The sequence below is a fragment of the Hippichthys cyanospilos genome, chromosome 6 (assembly GCF_059441005.1).
Source record: "Hippichthys cyanospilos isolate Australia breed blue-spotted pipefish chromosome 6, RoL_Hcya_1.0, whole genome shotgun sequence".
In the NCBI taxonomy this organism is placed as follows: domain Eukaryota; kingdom Metazoa; phylum Chordata; class Actinopteri; order Syngnathiformes; family Syngnathidae; genus Hippichthys; species Hippichthys cyanospilos.
In genome coordinates this window covers 119,509-133,302 of record NC_142374.1, presented here as the reverse complement: position 1 = coordinate 133,302, position 13,794 = coordinate 119,509, and the positions used below count along the sequence as shown (strand labels likewise).

At 42.7% G+C, this 13,794-nt stretch overlaps 1 protein-coding gene, 1 long non-coding RNA gene and 1 pseudogene across 3 annotated transcripts in view; all 3 read left to right on the top strand.

Moving 5' to 3' along the window:
* The window catches only part of LOC148421771 (uncharacterized), a 73,040-nt gene that overhangs the window by 42,503 nt on the left and 16,743 nt on the right, over positions 1-13,794 (top strand). The window lies entirely within an intron of this gene.
* LOC148421774 (uncharacterized) lies at positions 106-1,021 on the top strand. Its single transcript, XR_015865967.1, has 3 exons — positions 106-233; positions 387-506; positions 584-1,021. It is a non-coding gene; the product is annotated as an uncharacterized LOC148421774 (long non-coding RNA).
* On the top strand, positions 1,505-11,940 carry LOC148421773 (ATP-dependent DNA helicase PIF1-like; annotated as a pseudogene). Its single transcript, XR_015865836.1, has 13 exons — positions 1,505-1,515; positions 1,672-1,801; positions 2,165-2,349; positions 2,812-3,804; positions 3,896-5,258; positions 5,432-5,540; positions 5,622-5,803; positions 5,875-6,010; positions 6,107-6,195; positions 6,792-6,971; positions 7,059-7,109; positions 7,209-10,468; positions 10,598-11,940. The product of XR_015865836.1 is annotated as an ATP-dependent DNA helicase PIF1-like (transcript).

Below are 13,794 nucleotides of genomic sequence, written 5' to 3'. Positions count from 1 at the left end.
CACTTGGCCTAACCTAATGCGTGCTCTGATTAAACTGAAACAGGTGCATCCACAGTACAGCGACATAATAATTTGTGACGACCCTGACCTTTGTGACCCAACGCTCACCGATGATGAAAGTAGCTCTTCTGAAGACGGAATGAATATGAGTGACTTTTATGAGGAAGATCTGCTCCAGATAAACAGATTTGAGAGTGATGCACTCCGTGAAATAAACAATGACAAAGAAAATGGTAAGAGTGACAAAACACGGCAACATGGCCAAAATGTGCAAGAAGGAGATGAACCCAGTGGTGCCTTAATTTTCGAATCATGTCTCCAACCTAACAATGTTTCAGAGGAAATTATGAGTTTCACTGAGGGAATTTACTCTGTTGCTCCCGCAGAAAGAAATAACCCGGTAAGCTTTTTCAAGACACCCAAACTTGAGGCCATGGCTTTTCCAGTCCAGTTTCGAACTGGGGAAAACACTCTTGATGAAGAGAGGGAGATTAAACTCACACCAAGCAAGTATTTCAAAATGCGACTGTCTTGTGTGGATGAACGTTTTGCCAGAGACACTAACTACTTGTTCTTTGCTCAGTTTGTGACTGAAATCCACCAGGCCACATCAAGCATAAGAATACAGCTACGCAAAGGTAAACCTTTTACCAGAGATGGTTGAAGAATAAACAATGCTATGTTGCAGGATAAAAGGGAAGTTGAAAAACTGATACAAAGCAAAGACGCTGTCCATTTCATGGCGCCATTAAGGAGTGTGCCAGCCTATTGGGAGAAATGCCTCAAGGACATTTTTGCCATGATTCGGCAACTGGGCACATCCACGTTCTTCTGCACATTCTCCGCTGCTGAAATGCGTTGGGAAGAAGTCATCACCGCCATCAAAGCGCAACAAGGTGAACAGGTGATTTTCGCTGACCTCGACTGGGCCACAAAGTGTGAAATTCTCCGCAGCAATCCGGTGACAACGATGCGCATGTTCGACGAACGTGTGGAAGCTCTGTTCAGAGACCTGCTCCTGTCTCCGGCACAACCCATTGGAAAAGTCGTCGACTACTTTTACAGATTGGAGTTTCAGCACAGAGGAAGTCCGCGCATCCATTGCCTCATTTGGGTTGAAGGCGCCCCCGTCTTTGAGCAGGCCTCAGATCAAGAAATCTGCGATTTTGTGTCGCGCTACATTTCCGCTGAGCTGCCCGATCCGGAAACGGAACCCGAACTGCATCAAAAAGTCACAGAGGTTCAGATGCACAGTAAGTCTCATTCAAAGACGTGTGTCAAAGCACCTGGTGCGCAATGCCGTTTTGGTTTCCCCAAGCAGCCGTGCGAGAGAACCATGATCATGAGACGTGAAGAGTGTGATGGAGAAAATCCAGAAAACGAGAAGCGGTCGGCGCCAAACCCCAAGCTTGTTGATTTCCAAAATTTACTGAACGAACCGGAAACGGCCTCTCTGACTTTGCCGCAGCTACTGGCTAAGTGCAAACTCACCAGTGACGAGTACATGGATGGTTTGTACTCGATTGCCGCAAAGACCTCTGTGGTGCTCAAGCGAGAGCCCAAAGACTGCTGGGTGAACAACTACAATCGACATCTGCTTCTTGCTTGGGATGCAAATATGGACATTCAGTACATTCTGAGCGCTTATTCCTGCATTACCTACATCTGCAGCTACATCAGCAAAGCTGAGCACGGTCTGAGCCAGTACCTGAAATCGGTGATTGAGAACTCCCGCAGCAAAAATGTCAACGAGAGCGACGAAATGAAACAAATCATGCAAGCGTACTCTAAGAAAAGAGAGGTGAGTGCACAAGAGTGCGTCGCACACGCATGTGGCCTATATATGAAGCAAGCGTCCCGCAGTGTGGTTTTTGTACAAACCAGTGACAATGCGCTGAAAAAGAGTTATCCCCTCTCATATCTTGAGGGCAAAACGCAGGAGTCCGTTGAATTGTGGATGACCGGCTTGCCGGAAAAGTATAAATGCAGACCTCAAACGGAGGAATTTGAAGCAATGTGCTTGGCTGATTTTGCTTCAACCTGCAGAATCGTGTATGGCAAGCAAGCAAAAGGCAAAAATGTTTTCCCCCTGCTAAATGACATGGGTTATGTCCAAACTAGAACAGGTAAACACGCTGTCATCAAATACTGTAAATTCTCACAGGAAAAAAAGCCGGAGGAATTTTACTGCACGTTGCTAAAGCTGTACCTGCCTCATCGTGCCGACTGCCAGTTGAAGTCCACACACTATCCTACATACAAGTTGTTTTACGATCATGCCTTTGTACAGTTGCCAGCCGCTGAGCATCCAGAGCCCGTTGTGCAAATTGTCGACCGGAACAGAGAGAAGTATGAGAAGCACAGCAAAGATGTTGACAACGCCATCTGAGAGGTGGAGGAAAGCGGAATGGTCTTCAACGAGTGGTGTCAGCTAGCGCCGGAAAGCGAACTGCAAAGACTCGAGTGCATCGAGGAAATCAATGCAAGAGATAAACCCGGCGATGCTGTGGAGGAAAATATACCAGACTACAACATCAGGTCCGAGGTATCGGAAATGTCTATCGCGACGGAAGCCGCTCGCATCGATCCGGCTGTATTGCGTGACATGTATCGGAACCTTAACCGAAAGCAATCGTGTGCTTTCTACCTGGTCGGAGATTGGTGCATACGACGCGTGTGTGGCTTAAAACCACGGCAGTTCTTCTATTACATCAATGGTGGCGCCGGAACGGGAAAGTCACATTTAATCAAATGTATTCACGCAGAGGCTACAAAAATACTGCGCAGACTGCCTGAGACTGGCTGAGGAAGCGGACATTTCCAAACAGGGTTCACTGGCACAGCGGCTTTCAACATTTCAGGTGTGACTTTGCACTGCCTGCTGAAACTGCCAAGAAGCCTCAAACCCCCGTATCATGGCCTGGGCAACAAACTGGACGAAGTGAGAGCGGAGCTATCGCTTGCTGAAATTCTCATTATCGATGAGATTTCCATGGTGTTGAAAAACCTCTTTGCATATGTTGACGCCAGGTTGAAGCAAATCAAAGGAATCAATTTACCAACATGGTGGCATGTCTGTTATCGCCGTCGGGGATTTCTACCAGCTACCTCCTGTGAGACAGTCCAAACCTTTGTGTGTTTACGATCCCACCAGGCTGGACCACTGGCGCGACAGCTTCCAAATTATCACTTTGACTGAAATCATGAGGCAGAAGGATGACGTTCCATTTGCCGAACTGCTGAACCGACTTCGCGTCAAAGAGAAGTCCCGTGCGCTGTCGGAAGTGGACAGAGCTTTGCTGGCTATGACCTACACTGCTCCAGAAAACTGCCCAAAGGAAGCTCTGCATGTTTTCGCCACAAACAAACAGGTAAATGACCATAACTCTCAGATGCTGAATCTGCTTCATGAGGAAATTGTGACTATTGATGCCGATGACTACAAGAAAGATCAAAGGACTGGCAGAATGGCGAGACAAGCCGCCCCTGTCCAAGGGGCGAAGAATGAGTTGCCGGACTTGATAAAGGTGGCCATTGGTGCTCGTGTTATGGTAACCCGCAATATTGATGTTCAGGCAGGTTTGTGCAACGGCTCATTTGCGAGAGTTGTCAAATTGGTGCATTATGCCAACAATGCACGCGTTCAGAAACTTGGGCTGGAGCTTGACGCTGCGACAAAGGCGAGTCCTGCTGATAACATTGTTTACATCGACAGACTGGAGGAAAAGTTGAAACGGCCAGGAGTCGTGCATTTGCAGTTCCCCATTAAGCTTGCTTTTGCTTGCACGATCCACAAAGTACAAGGTATAACCATATCTGAAGCGGTTGCGTCTCTGAAAGGTGTCTTTGAGCACGGCATGGCGTACGTGGCTCTGAGCTGAGTGACGTCTCTCAGTGGGCTCCATGTGCTGCATATGGACGAGAGAAGGATTCACACCAACCCCGAAATAACCTCTCCTCTTGCTACGATGACAGAAGCTTCCTTGGACCACGTGATGCCTCTCCTTCATGTCATGCCCACACTAGATCCGACCATCAACCTGGTCGTTGTCTATCACAACACCGAAGGGCTGCTTTGTCATGCGCAGGATAATCAAATGTCACCACGAGCTGCACTTTGCTGACATTTTGTGCTTGACAGAAACTCACCTCCAGGGGTTGGCGGATGCTGGAAATGTCGTGTTGGAAGGCTACACGGTGTATCGCCGGAACCGAAGTGTCTCACATTTAAATTGTCCTGACTTGGCAATGAAACGTGGCGGCGGTGTAGGTATTTGGGTGAAAGGACACATTCCGGCACACGAAACGATCTACATCCAGGGTGTCACTGATATTGAATTTGTTGTGGTCAAACTTGAACCTCCCATTGATTTGTTCATTGCTGCTGTGTACAGGCCTCCGGGGCAGAGTCTGCGCTCTTTTTTGCCAAACTTGGAAAGTTTGTTGTACTCTCTGGAAGTGATGGACCATCATCAGATCCTGGTATGCGGCGATTTCAATGAAGATGCGCTGTCAGACTCACACAAGCCCATTATGGAACAGTTTTTCTCTAAGGGTTACACACAGCTCATAAATACGAGTACCACTGACAAGAACACACTGCTTGACCTCATATTTGTCTCCCAACCTCAGTGTGCTGTTCATTCAGGTGTCCTGCGAACATACTACAGCTATCACAATCCTGTCCTCTGTGTTTTACAAACTGAAAGGTGAGTCATGTACAAATTGCACATTAAGTGTTGTCCCTGTCATGTTATGGCGCCCTGAGGTTAACATGTGATGGGATAAAATCCGGGGTGAGATGGTCTTGCGTGTGGGTGAGAAGGTGAGTAGGAGGTGAGGTGAGAGTCAAATTTCGAGACAAAGTAACAAAAAAAAAAATGGGTCAAGTCGATGGGAGGGAGTGGTGGGATTATATGTTGACATGGGATGAAATCTGATGTCAAAATGGGTTTAGCATGTGTGTGAGGTGAGTGGAAGGAGAGGAGGTGAGAGATAAAACACAAACGAGTAAATATAAAGATCTTTAAGACGGAGGGTCAAGTTGATGGGAGAGTTTAGTGGGATTATCACCTTTTGGTTTGTAAACCATTTTGACAGTCACAATCATCAGCATAAGTTGAGACCAGAAAACAGACAAGGTAAGTAGGTCACTAATATATTTTTTTGTCTACTGTACATGTTATAATTTACTCTCTTCTTAAAACAGGTCTATCATTTTGGAGAAATGGTTGTTCATCTCAGAATGGAGAGCATAGGTATGTGTCTACGGATGGATTGTACGTGAGTTACATAATCTTATGTCATCCCAATGTAGAAAATGAAATGGTTAGGATATTTAAATATAATGTAAGACAGAGACAAAACCCATCTCGCCTCTGCAGCATGCCAATTTCTACTCGACATTATTGTATTCCCCTTTTTCTCACAGGATAGAAGAATGGGTGCCCAAATACTTACATCATGGAGCACTGACTTGAAAACCAAGGTGGCAGCCAAGCAGGACTTTTCTTCATTCCAGTGTAGTTACCGTGAACTATGTCAGTGAAACCCAATTGTAGTTTTGTCCAACTTTTGGAGCATTCGTTCTCACCACCATCTATTTTGTTTATATTTTGTAGATCTAAGTGGTCCACATGTTGCCTGTGGCTCCACATGTTCCATTTGTCCAAAGGAAAGCTGGAAGCTCGCCAATGATTTTGATGACACATTATCATGCTTGTTCAATGACAGCTTCCCTCTGGATTAAACCAAGTCTGTTTTCTGCTCTCTTCAGTCTGCCTTCTTATATTGGTAGGAAAAAGTAAGTAGTTCAACCTATCACCCTTTGTAAAATCAGTAAAAATCGATTTTGTCCCATATATTTTTTACAAGTTATTTGTTCAGGAGAAAGAGCCGTCCATACCAGAACAGAAGCCACACGTGCATTGTTCATGTCACTGTTCGATTGTATGTGGATATTAAGCGTGACATATGACTACACTGCCATTCCATTGTAGGGAAATAAATGGTAAGGATATTTAAATTTATTGTAAGACCGTGCCAAGTCTATTTATATGTTTTATATATTTTAACTCAACAGTTCTATATCCCCCTTTTTTCACAGAGTAAAATAATGGATGCCAGAAAACACATCGTGGAGCACTGACTTGAAAACCCAGGTGACAGACAATCAGGACTTCTCTTCATTCAAGTGTAAGTTGCCGTGAACTATGTCATTTAACGCTTTCGGTGTCATGGATGATAATTCTCCTCTTAAATCATAACAATCATAAATAATAAACGTCACAATAAAATACTTTTTTTTTTATAGAGAATACCTAACACCCTTGACTGCTAATGCTTATCTATATTGTAGTGAAAAAATGTGATCACTAAATGGCAGTGTTTCCACACATACAACACAGCTATTGCCTACTGTACATGCAGTTCAAAGAATTGGAAGTTAATCTTTCATGTGATATATTTAAGTTATAATTTTTATTTTTATCTTTATTTTCATTTTTTAAATATTTTTATACTTGCATAGGCATAGCATCCATTATTTTGTTGGCATTGAAAGATGAGTGAAAATGCTAGACTTTTGAGGTTTCCTTTTCCAAGAACGCTTGGCACTAAAAGACTTAAAATCAACTGTAGGTTTGCCTATCTTTTGCAGTGTTTGTCATCACCCTTCTTAATTTGTTTGTTTCTTTTAGACCGGTAATTTATGTCAATTAAAACGAAAAATGTGCAGATCTTTATCAGCTTATGTTTTCACCTCCTTCATGTATTTTGTTTCGTTTTTGTAGACCAATGTTGATCACTTGTTGCCTGTGGCTCCACATGTTGCATTCATCCAAAGAACAACTGGAACATCACCACCGTGTGCAAGTATTTGATGACACGTCATCAGACTTGTCCAGTGGCAGTTTGCTTCTGGATTAAACCGAGTCTGTTTTCTGCTCTCTTCAGGCCACTTTTTTTTATTGGTAGGAAAGGTTAATTAGCTCATCAGTAAACCTATCTTCTTTTGTTGAGGCAGTAAAAGTAATTTTAGTGCCATCTATTTCTAACAGGTTCTTTGTTCAGGAGAAAGGGCCAGCAACCAAGCTTGTCCTCATTCAGGTGTAAGTTGCTCTAATATATGTCAATTAAAACTAAAAATGTGCAGATCTTTATCCGCTTTTGTTGTCACCCCCTTAATGTATTTTGTTTCATTTTTGTAGACCAATGTTGTCCACTTGTTGCCTCTGGCTCCACATGTTGCATTCATCCAAAGAACAACTGGAAAATCACCACCATGTGCAGGTTGCAAGAGGTCTCCCTTCAGAACAAAAGAGAAAGCCCTGTCCGTTGTCAGTGAACCTACACAGCTCTTTCTGTACACGGACGTGCACGCACACACACACACACTTGCATTCCACAGTGGGACTAGATGCCCCAAAAGGGTATAAGAACTGAATGTTGAAGGTGAAACGTTGCCATTTTCTGCTCCGGCCTGTGGCAGGACTGGCCCGAGGCCTCGTGTACTTTCCCACTCTGTCTGGATTAAATCAATTGTTTCACTATGTTGTGGTATGGGCGATCTTTCAACAAAAAACGAACACGCTAGGAACTAGGTTAAGGCAAGAAGCTTTTTCTAGATTCCTTCACCAGGAACAAATATGTGTACAAAACATAAAGCAAGGAGTCTGTAATCAACACGACTAAAAAAAATAATAATAAAAAAAAGCATGTCCAAGATAAAATAGAGCAAACAAAATAAAATACAATTAATGCAAACTCTAAATGAATTCACACACATTTTTAACAATACAGTAAATGAATTAAAGTGCTTTCTATACTAAATAATGTTACAAGTGCGGCTGATTATTCTCCAGATATGCTCAGAGATGAACAAACTGGCACATACCATTTACCTGCTCATTTGCTCACTTTTTTGTCATAAATGTACTGAAAATACTCATTTTTCATTTGGGCAACATTTTTTATACATATTATATATTTTGGTACTGCATTTTCCTTTGAAATGATAATGTATCTTGCTTTACTTTTTTTTTTTTGCTTCATCTTATTTTATACTATAAAAGCTATACAAATTATAGCAAGCTTGAAAGCGTAGCAGTTATCCACGTTATATTTTGTAAAAAATAAAAAAGGCATGTTCCCTAAAAATCCAAACTTAGTAAATGTAAAAAGGAAAAAAAAAGACAAAGGCGGAAGTGGATTCTAACTCAATTCCCTGAACTGAGGAGGATGTGCTAACCACTGCAACGCTAAGCACCCCCGAGAAAACTGAAATCCGCAAAGTAGGACTCCTCTCCCACCCCCCAAGAATTTTCATGCCTGTGTATGCGGGTAACAGAGTTTTTTAAAAGTGAAAAGTATTATACTTTAGATTTTTGATACAAAGATTATTGCAATACACATATTTACTTAAATCTTAAATTATTAAACCTACAGTAGTTAAGCATCCTTCCCGATTCTGTTCTTTGTCTGTTGTCACGGCCAAAGTCGCTCTCGGATTAACGGCTATCACACTTCAAGCTTGAGTGGAGCCTCTACCTGAACAAACATGATAACAAGCAGAATTTGCACATGATATTTCAATTCATGATAGATAGATAGATAGATAGATAGATAGATAGATAGATAGATAGATAGATAGATAGATAGATAGATAGATAGATAGATAGATAGATAGATAGATAGATAGATAGATAGATAGATAGATAGATAGATAGATACTTTATTCATCCCCGTAGGGAAATTCACATTTCCAGCAGTATCCTCAAGTCGAGATATAAAATATGAGAAATAAAATACACAAAGATACACATAAGTCCAGTACAGAAGTATTCTTAAGGTGCTTGTTAACAGTGTAAACAGAATAGTGTGAATCGTTGGAGTCTAGTGCAAGTATAATTAAGGTGCTTGTATAAAGTGAATAGTGCAGTGCAGAGTATGAGGTTTAGAGTTTAATGTGATCTTTTACTGCCCCGGGTGGAGTTGAAGAGCCTCATGGCATGGGGGAGGAATGATCTCCTCAACCTGTCCGTGGAGCAGGACAGTGACAGCAATCTGTCACTGAAGCAGCTCCTCTGTCTGTAGATGATGCTGTGTAGTGGATGTGTTGGATTGTCCATGATTGATAGCAGCTTGTTTAGCGCTCGTCGCTCAGCCACAGTTGTCAGACTGTCCAGCTCTGTGCCCATAACCGAGCCCGCCTTCCTCACCAGTTTATCCAGACGCGAGGCGTTCTTCTTCTTGGTGCTGCCTCCCCAGCACACTACTGCGTAGAGGAGGGCGCTCGCCACAACAGTCTGGTAGAACATCTGCAGGAGCTTTTTGCAGATGTTGAAGGACGCCAGCCTTCTGAGGAAGTACAGTCGGCTCTGTCCTTTCCTGCACAGAGCTTCTGTGTTGGTAGTCCAATCCAGTTTATTGTCCAGCTGCACACCCAGGTATTTGTAGGTCTGGACAAACTCTACACATTCTCCTTTGATGGTTACTGGTTCCGGATGGGGTTTAGGCCTCCTGAAGTCCACCACCATCTCCCTGGTCTTGGTGGTGTTCAGGTGCAGATGGTTAGCGTCGCTCCATGAGACAAAGTCCTGGATCAGTTTCTTGTACTCCCCCTCCTGCCCACTCCTGATACATCCCACGATAGCAGTGTCATCTGCAAACTTCTGCACGTGGCAGGACTCAGAGTTGTACTGGAAGTCTGACGTATACAGGGTGAACAGGACAGGAGACAGCACGGTCCCCTGTGGCGCTCCTGTGCTGCTGACAACAGTGTCGGACGTACAGCCCCCCAGTCTCACGTACTGGGGTCTGCCTGTCAGGTAGTCCGTAATCCATGCCACAAGGTGTGAGCCTACTCCCATCTCTGTCAGTTTACCACTGAGCAGCAGAGGCTGTATGGTGTTGAAGGCGCTGGAGAAGTCCAAAAAAGTAATCCTCACTGCACCACTGCCACTGTCCAGGTGAGAGAGGGATCGGTGTAGCATATAGATTATAGCGTCCTCCACTCCTACCTTCTCCTGGTAGGCAAACTGCAGGGGGTCAGTGGCATGGCGGACCTTTGGCCTCAGGTGGTGTAGCAGCAACCGCTCCATGGTCTTCATCACGTGTGATGTCAGGGCGACCGGCCTGACATCACACGCCTCATTACAAAAGCTAACAGGATTCCAAAGCTTTCTTTCATCCTCACTGCTTTCCTTCAGCCGCGCTTGCATCCAAGTACTGTCCTCAACTGACTGGGCAGGCAATCTGTCAATAAGCTCACAGGCACTCCTGCAACACATGTAATTGGCTTCCTTCTCGACAGGGGTTGTAATCCACTCCTGCCCTCAATGGTCGATGGTTGCAAGCTAACGATTCTCGTTATCATGTTTGGTCAGCTACAGGCCCCACCCCGAGGGCAACTCCCACTACCTTGGTGTTCCCTAACTATAGCCAAGGAATGGATAGCGAAGGGGCACAGGTAATGAATGAGGTTTATCAATTTAACATTTATGCAAACTTGTATACGGAATAATGCAATGTGAATCCAGCCTAAGTAAGGCTTGACAGTTGAGAACTTTTTATTGATATTTTTATTTTTATTTTACAGGTGCTGCTACAGTTGAAATGATGGAAGAATTGAAGAAATTGAAGAAAAAAAAAAAAAGATCCTCTTCACACCACCAAAATAGAGGTCCAGAGAGATGGCCTCACATACCATGAGTGAATTGAACATGTAATGCACATTTACAAATGAAGTATATCAAAATAGGTTCTGCCCTTTTCCATTCATGTACAGTACAATCTTTATAGTTTATCCTTGTACAGTCACGGGAAGCTTGCTCCCATTATGTGGTCTCACCATTGTTTTTGTAAAAGTGTGTATTATGAGCATGTTGCCTTTTACTGTATTGAGTTACACCTTGACCCTAACCTGCATTTCTTAAAAAAAAAAAAAAAAAAACACTTCTTTGAAGAATCCTATTTAGTTTTGTTCTTTTTTGGGGGGATTGATTGATCAACAACTTGCTCATCGAGCTGTGCACACTGACCCCTTGCTACTTTGCGCCCTTTGAGTGGCTGTAGTCTCATAGAGAGCTGCGCCTGGAAGTCTAATTAGCCATGGCTGTGGCAAACATGATAACAATCACAATTTAAATTTGAAACATTTGAAACTTCAATTTATAACAAAATAAATACAAGTATGAGATTTCCAAAGGTCTGGTGAAGCCTCTTCCCCCTCCCAAAATTTGCGCGTGTGTGCGGAGGGGGGGGTACTTCACGGTTTTTCACTTATCACGGGAAGGCTCTGGTCCCCATCAAATGTGAAATATGAGGGATCACTGTGTATTGGTTCTGTAGGACAATTGTACAAAGAGAAGAAACTTTTTAGCTGAAAACGAGACACCAAACCAAAACCTAACCCTTGTTCTTTCCATTTTATCTAACATGGTTTACAATTTAAAGAACAATAAATACATGTCTTTTTCCAAGGGTCGATAGAAGATACATCCCATGTTTTTATTGTTTTTCAAAAACCAAAGAAATCCCATAGATTGCACGGTCAAGAGGACTGTTGCCAATTAGGGAATTTTTTTGTGATACTGGTAGTGTCTCCTGGTGGTCTGAATGAGATGCTATGGAGCCACATACAATTCTCCAAATAGGCATTTGTGACACCTTAAAAACTCAATAATTCAAAAACAAAATTTTAAAATCTCAAAATTTTGCAAAGGTTTACCTGAGATGTTTTGGTGTTTTCTCTCGCCTTCTTCTTCAGTGTCCTGAAGAAGGCGAACGATAATGCCGAAACATGTCACATGTCGGCTAAAATACAGTAAATACATAGATTAAGTGTTTATATGTTAGTTGACTGACTTTAAGATTGTTGTTGATTTATTATTCAACAGATACTACATGATACACCATACATGAGCCAAAATAAATGTGAACTTCAAAGTGATGACTTGCGTCCTCTTTCACCGGAGTCTTGGTGCAGATAACCAGTCCTGAGAACACATTCTCAACAAACTAAGTAATATTAGTTATTTAATGAATATACAATAATGTTAATAATGTTAATAAGTATAATGTAATGTTAAATAATAGGAGAAAGGAAATAAAATAGGCAAAAAAATAATTTAAAAAAAGGATTGTTTATGGTTACTGCAGCTATATTGGGGCGTACATAGAAATCCAGGAACTGATACCCTACTTTGCGGGTTTCAGACTTCGCGGGGGGTTGACAGCCCCCATTAACCGCGAAGTAGGGGGAATCACTGTATAATCGAAGGATTGCAGCCAAACCCAGTTGATTCGCCTTACAGCTATCAAAATTTGTAGGCATATGCAGGACCCTAATACCTAAATAACAATCAAAGACAGCCATACGCTAGGATGTAGAGAAAAAGAGTTACAGATTTTTTAATTTGCAATTTTGATGCATTTAGGGCCTTTCAGTGAATTAGCATATTATACATGAAGGGTTCGGTGACCGCTTAGAGAGGGCTGTATGTGTGTCTGAGTGAGACTCCCTACGGGTCCGCTTTGAGAGCGCTGCATAAGCAGCATAGTGAGCGGTCACTGAGAGATTGCGATAGCAATAGAGTTGGGAAATAAGACTTTGCAAACTTTATCTGTTAGACATGGCTTCTAAAATTGCAAGTGGCGGTAAAGGAAGAAGTAAGAGGATGATGACAATAGAAACCAAGAAGGAGATATTAAAAATACGAAGGAGGCGCATGCATAGTTAACCTTGCTCGTGAGTATGGACGGAACCGCTCGGCAATCTTCTAAGGGCAAGACTTTCCTCGCCGGGGGACGGACCTCGCTCGACAACAAAATGGAGAGGCTTCTTCTATTATGGATTAAAGAAAAGGAAATCGCCGGTGATATGTTTTAGTTTGAGAAAAGTTCTTGTTTAAGAAAATAAATAAATTCTGCGGGTTGGTTTCTGCTCACCTCCCTCTCCACTCGGCTCAAGTCATGTCGCCCCAGAGGAAAATGTCATTTATCCGTTGTATATCCATGTTATTTATATTAACTGTACAGTAGATTATCGTACTAATTTTAAATATGTGTGTAAATTCGTGATGGTTTTAACTATAATTTCATCACGCGTTGCCAGTCAATGTGTACGTATAATTGACCTCGCTTTGCTACATCAATGAAGTCTACTGCTCACGCATGACACGGTAACGCTGATATGCTATTGCTCTTACAATGTCACAGTCACTGTTTCAGTCACGGTGTCAGTCACGGAGATGCCGATATGCTATTAGTCGAACGCCTTCATCTAGCTTGATGGCACAGCTGGTCGGGACGGAAGGAAAGAGAGAAAATCAGTCAAAAACGGAAGGAAGGAATGTTGTTAAGACTTTGCAAACTCTATCTGTTAGACATGCTTCTAAAATTGCTAGTGGCGGTAAAGGAAGAAGTAAGAGGATGATGAGAATAGAAACGAAGCAGGAGATAATAAAAAAAATACGAAGGAGGCGCACGCATGGTTAACCTTCCTCGTGAGTATGGCCGTAAAAGCCCGGCAATCTTCTAAGGGTAAGACTTTCCTTGCCGGGAAACGGACCTCGATCGACAACAAAATTGAGAGGCTTCTTCTATTATGGATTAAAGAGAAGGAAATCGCCGGTGATATGTTTTAGTTTGAGAAAAGTTCCCGTTTAAGAAAATAAATAAATAAATTCTGAGGGTTGGTCTCTGCTCCCCTCCGCCTCCACTCAGCTCAAGTCACGTCGCCCCAAAGGTAAGTGTCATTTTTCCTTTGTATATGATATTTAATTTAACTGTACT